Raw genomic sequence first — 5327 nt, 5'->3', positions numbered from 1 at the left:
TTGCGGTTGTCAAAGGCATTGTGAATATCGTCAACTTGTTCGGTAGCAGCTGTAAGAGTACTTGAACCTTCTCGAAAGCCTTATTGGTAATTGTTTAATAGATTGTACTGCTTGAGGAACTGCGAAACCCTAGCTGCTAAGAGTTGCTCTAAGATTTTACTGAAGATCGGTATAGAGCAGAAGTTACTACAGATCGATTTCTTTCCAGCTTTGTAGATTGGAACGACGCGTGCGATTTTAAGCAATTCTGGGAATTCTCCTGTTCGAACAGCGTCGTTGAAAACGTCTCTGATCAACGGTGCTAAGATGTTATGATGAACTTTTACGAACTGCGCAGAAATTCCGTCTGGGCCTGAACTTTTCGAGTAAGCGAGTTTGTTCATTAAAACAATAACTTCTTGCTCGGTTGCTGGTCGTAGGTATATGCTGCTGTGGTGGTTGACTGCTAGAGTTTTATTTCCGTGAATATTTCTTGGGGTTGTGGCAGCTAGTTTCCAACGTCACAGAAATAATCGTAGAAAGCATTTACAACGAGCTTTTCTTCTGATGTGAGGACTCCATCCAGTTCTAATTTTATTGTTTCGGTTTGAGGCTGATTTCATCCAACCAGTTCGTTTAAATTCTTCCACATCGTTTTTTGATTTGATTTGTTGAAAAGTTTGTGATAATAGTTTTGTTTAGCTTCCGCTTTGGCACGTTGAAGCTTTTTTGAGAAATGCAGTAACAGGTCCTTCAAGTCATCGTTCACAAAGAGTTTTTTTTTTACATCGGCTTAGAGTGCGATCTTTGAGTTTCATCAGCTTCCATAAATCTAGTGAAATCCACGGGCAGTATCACCTTACCTTCACTTCTACAAATACTGTCTTCGAGTATCTGTTTTTCAAGACACTGTATAACTCAATAAGTTTGTTTAATTTTTCTGAAGGATTGGACGCTTGTATATTTTCAAGTTCGGTGTTTGTCGAAGTCGAAGGTCTTCCAGCACGGTCTTCATCTTCCCGGCCCTCCGAAATGGCTTGGTGTCAGCGAAACACACCACTTCTTGCTAAATCAACATCTTGGTAACCCTGCTTGATCATTACAAACGTCTCTGTTGTAGATTTACCGAGTTTCACACAGAATTTCGCGTACCTCTGGTCTAACGAACGCTGCATTTTCGGCTTTCCGTTGCGTGAAATTGGCTCTCCAGATTCTCCCGTTGCTAGGAGACAACCGAACAGCCGCTCGTTCGATAGCTAGGAACGTTCTCTACCTAAAGGGTGATACGGTCAAAATTTGGTCAAGGGAAAACGCGTGCAAATCGGTTAAATCGTTTATTTAAAAATCAAATTAAATTTCTTTTTAAAGTTTAATTAGTATATAATTCAGGAAAAATATTCAGTTAGGCTTCCGCTTTTCGAAATCCGAATTGCCGGGCCTTACGCTTAACCTCTGCTATCAGATTTTGTTTAGCCACCTTGTCCACCTTCTTCGCCGCAGAAAGCCAGTTTGCCTTGAACTGCTGCTCGTCCTTTATTAGCAGTTTTTTTGTCTGCTTTAGGTTCCGCTTGACAATAGCCCAGTATTTCTCAATTGAGCGGAGCTCTGGCGTGTTGGGAGGGTTCTTGTCCTTGGGAACCACCTGCACGTTGTTGGCGTTGTACCACTCCATGGCCTTTTTACCGTAATGGCAAGTTGCCATATCTGGCCAAAACAGTACGGAACAACCGTGTTTCTTCAGGAAAGGCAGCAGACGTTTATTCAAACACTCTTTCACGTAAATTTCTTGGTTGACAGTCCCGGAAGCTATGAAAATGCTGCTTTTCAAGCCACATGTACAAATGGCTTGCCAAACCAGATATTTCTTCGAGAACTTTGACATTTTCATGTGCTTGAAAATATGTACTACCTTTCCCCTTCCTTTTGCCGTATAAAACGCCTGTCCCGAAAGCTGCTTGTAGTCGGCTTTGACATTGGTTTCGTCGTCCATTACCACGCAGTCAAACTTCGTCAGCATCGTCGGGATCGCGCTTTGGCCGTCGTATTTTGTTCATCATCGCGATTTGGAGTCACAGCCTTGTTGTCGATAGTCCGGCTCGTTTTTTGGCTCGATGCACGGTTGTAGACGATACACCCAACCCAGCTTATTTGCGGCATCTCGGAGAGAGAGGTTAGGGTTTCGCTTGAAACTACCGGCAACTCTCTTTGTCGTCGCAGCGGCTTCCGGTTTTCGATTTCCCCCCAATCCAGACTTCCCGTCTGTCGAAAAAACGTTCCCCAAACACTTTAATTACATTTGTAACGGATGATTTGGCAACTTTTAGCGATTTTGCCAGCTTTGCGTGCGAGTAGCTCGGATTTTCGCGATGCGCGAGCAAAATGTTGATACGCTGCTCTTCTTCCTTGGACGGCATTTTGACAACTGAAGAGTGAATTCCAAAATCAAAATAAGAGCAACATTCTACACCCACACATCTTCAAAATGATGGGTGTTCAGGTTTTTTAAATGCAAAATTGAAAGAAATACGTCAAGTTGATATTGACCAAATTTTGACCGTATCACCCTTTAATCCAGTCGACGCGCGTACACTCCGAAGTAAAGTCGTGGCGGAAAACAATCAGGCCTATAACTTTCCGGACAAACCCTGTATGAAGCTTTTTGTAAACTTCTCACAAATCTCACATTTAATATACCCGTCGTTTCTGAACGGCCCTTCGCTTGGTGGTGTAGTGAATTTAGAGTTGAATTTAATCACCCAAATTTAGACGCGCTACAAACAACCGTCCGAGTTGAAAGTCGTTAGCAGAATGACGTTAATTATTTCATTTTCTTGTCATCAAGAGAGGCGAGCGTTTCTCTCTTTCGTTCAAACGCTTATTTTCATTGTCGTTATTATGTGTAATATCAGGAATTGCAATAGGTTTGTTCATTTCATACATTATTCCCTACAGGTGGGATTGTGTTAAACCTGCATGATTGTCAATGGAATAAATGTGATAAAAAAACTTGCTTAGCTCTTCGTTTCATAAGGTTACAAACTTGCAACAATTAATGTATGGAAAAAGTGAAAAATCGTATTTTATTTTAATTTTTTTTCTTGATGTAGGGTAAGTGAGCCCTTTTCATGTTTTTCAGGTCCAAATTGAGCTAAAAAATTTTGAATATATTTCCATTGCGAAGGCAATAATTTGTTTCAAATGTGTGCATACCGAATTTTTTGATTGTGTGTACTTTATTAAAGTAGTTAATTTTTTTCGACCTGCGTCCGAGGAAATTATGTTGGAAATCACCGTATGAAAATCAGATGAACTCACCTTTCTAGTGCAACTGTTAAATTCACATGCGATTTCGAACGCGGATATCTATATATATAAAAATGAATTTCTGTCTGTCTGTCTGTCTGTCTGTCTGTCTGTCTGTCTGTCTGTCTGTCTGTTCCCTATAGACTCGGAAACTACTGAACCGATTTGCGTAAAACTTGGTAGGTGGGGGTATTGGAGGCAGGGGATGGTTCCTATTATGGTTTGAGACCCCTCAGGGGGAGGGGCCTCCCAAGCAAAAGTCAATTTTTCGCATAAATCGAGAACGCATCAAGTAAATGGTATCAAATTTGGCATGGAGTGGTATTTGGGAACAAGGAATATTTCTATGAATATTAGCTACCCCTCCCTCCTCTCAATGGGGTGATAGGAAGGGGGGAGGGGGGCTACCTTACAATTTATCATACAACTCGAAAACTAATCAAGATATTGGAACCAAATTTGGCATATTTGGATACGAAAAATAATTCAATGGTTATTCGAGACCCCTCCCTCTTTCCAGTAGAAAGGGGGGGGGCTCTTTCATAATTTTTTACATAACTCGAAAACTAATAAAGCAAATGGAACCAAATTTAGCATGGAAGGGTATTTGGATACGAAAAATATTTCTATGATTATTTGAGACCCCTCCCTCTTTCCAGTAGGGAGATATTAAGGGGGGAGGGGCCTCTTTTATAATTTTTTACATAAAGGCAGAAACACAATACAGCGTCGCGTCCGCGTTTTAGTACTTATCGACAGCGTTGACCGCTGACGTGACGCGACGACCGACGCTGTATTGTGTTTCTGCCTTAACTCAAAAACTAATTAACCAAATTTGGCATGGGCGGGTATTCGGGAACGTGACATGTTCTAATGATCAAGGATTGAAAAACTCATTCATACGAGCGACGGAACCTGCATCGCTCCGATTTTTGCTCATAAGAATGTCGTGGAACGCGAATGAGGTGTGAGCGAGAATCTCCTGTTCTCACGAATCAATCCCGATCAAAACGAAAACACGAACAAGGTTCCTGATTCCTTTTTATTTTGCTTCCCTCTTCGCACACAAAGTTGAGCATCAACCCGACGATTGCGTAGCAGCGAGCTGGTTCGTGAAAATTTTTACCAACCCGCTCATGAGCCGTGTTAGTAATGATATTATTTCTTCCCGTGGAAAAATCTTCGTCCCTTTGCGAAGCTTGAGCTTGAAAAAACACTAACAGCAACAATACTGACGCCAAGCCGTGTTGGCTTTCAACAGCATTGGCCAACAGGAATTGAAAAAAAAGAAGAACAGTGTGCATACGGTCGGTAGAGTCAATCCATGTTAGTGATGTTATTATTCTTTTCAGGCAAATATGCCGAGCCAAAAGAACACATTTCCTTCATGCTAGTGGTATTATTATTGCTTCCTACGGAAGAATGTGCGTCACTTTTTGAAGCTACAAGCTTGAGGGAACATCAATAACATCAACAGCAACAGTGTACACTTGTGTAGGGCAAGCCAATCTTCAAACGATCGGTGCCCGGAAGGTACGGTACGGAGCCGAAAGATTCCTTTTTCTTTTTCTTTTGAACTAACGTACTTACTCCTCTAAACAAACAGCAAGCTTGGCTGCTTGGTATCTAAATTTTCACGAAGCAAATACGAGTCTCGTGATCCCGTTGCTCAGACTCGCTCATGAATATTTTGTAAAACGAGGAACAAAGAAACTGCCATCGTAGAATCGTTTGTGTTGCTATTCGTGATTGTATTGAGCACAAACGAATAGCGAGCCGGCGGCGAAGCGTTCTCATGTGCGTTTCGATGAGTGAGCGATTTTTATAGTCCTTGCTAATGATTGTTTGAGACCCCTTCCTTCTTCCAGCGGGGAGTAACGAAAGAGGAAGGGGAGTTTCATACAATTTTTACTGCATAACTCGAGAACTACAACCGCAAATAGAACCAAATTTGGCGTGAAACGATATTTGGGTACGAGAAATGCTTCTATGAGTATTTGCTATCCCTCACTTCTTCAAAGAAGTGGATGAAAAGGAGGGGAGAG

Source organism: Uranotaenia lowii, chromosome 2, assembly GCF_029784155.1.
Source record: "Uranotaenia lowii strain MFRU-FL chromosome 2, ASM2978415v1, whole genome shotgun sequence".
NCBI lineage: Eukaryota > Metazoa > Arthropoda > Insecta > Diptera > Culicidae > Uranotaenia > Uranotaenia lowii.
This window is presented reverse-complemented; position numbering follows the sequence as displayed.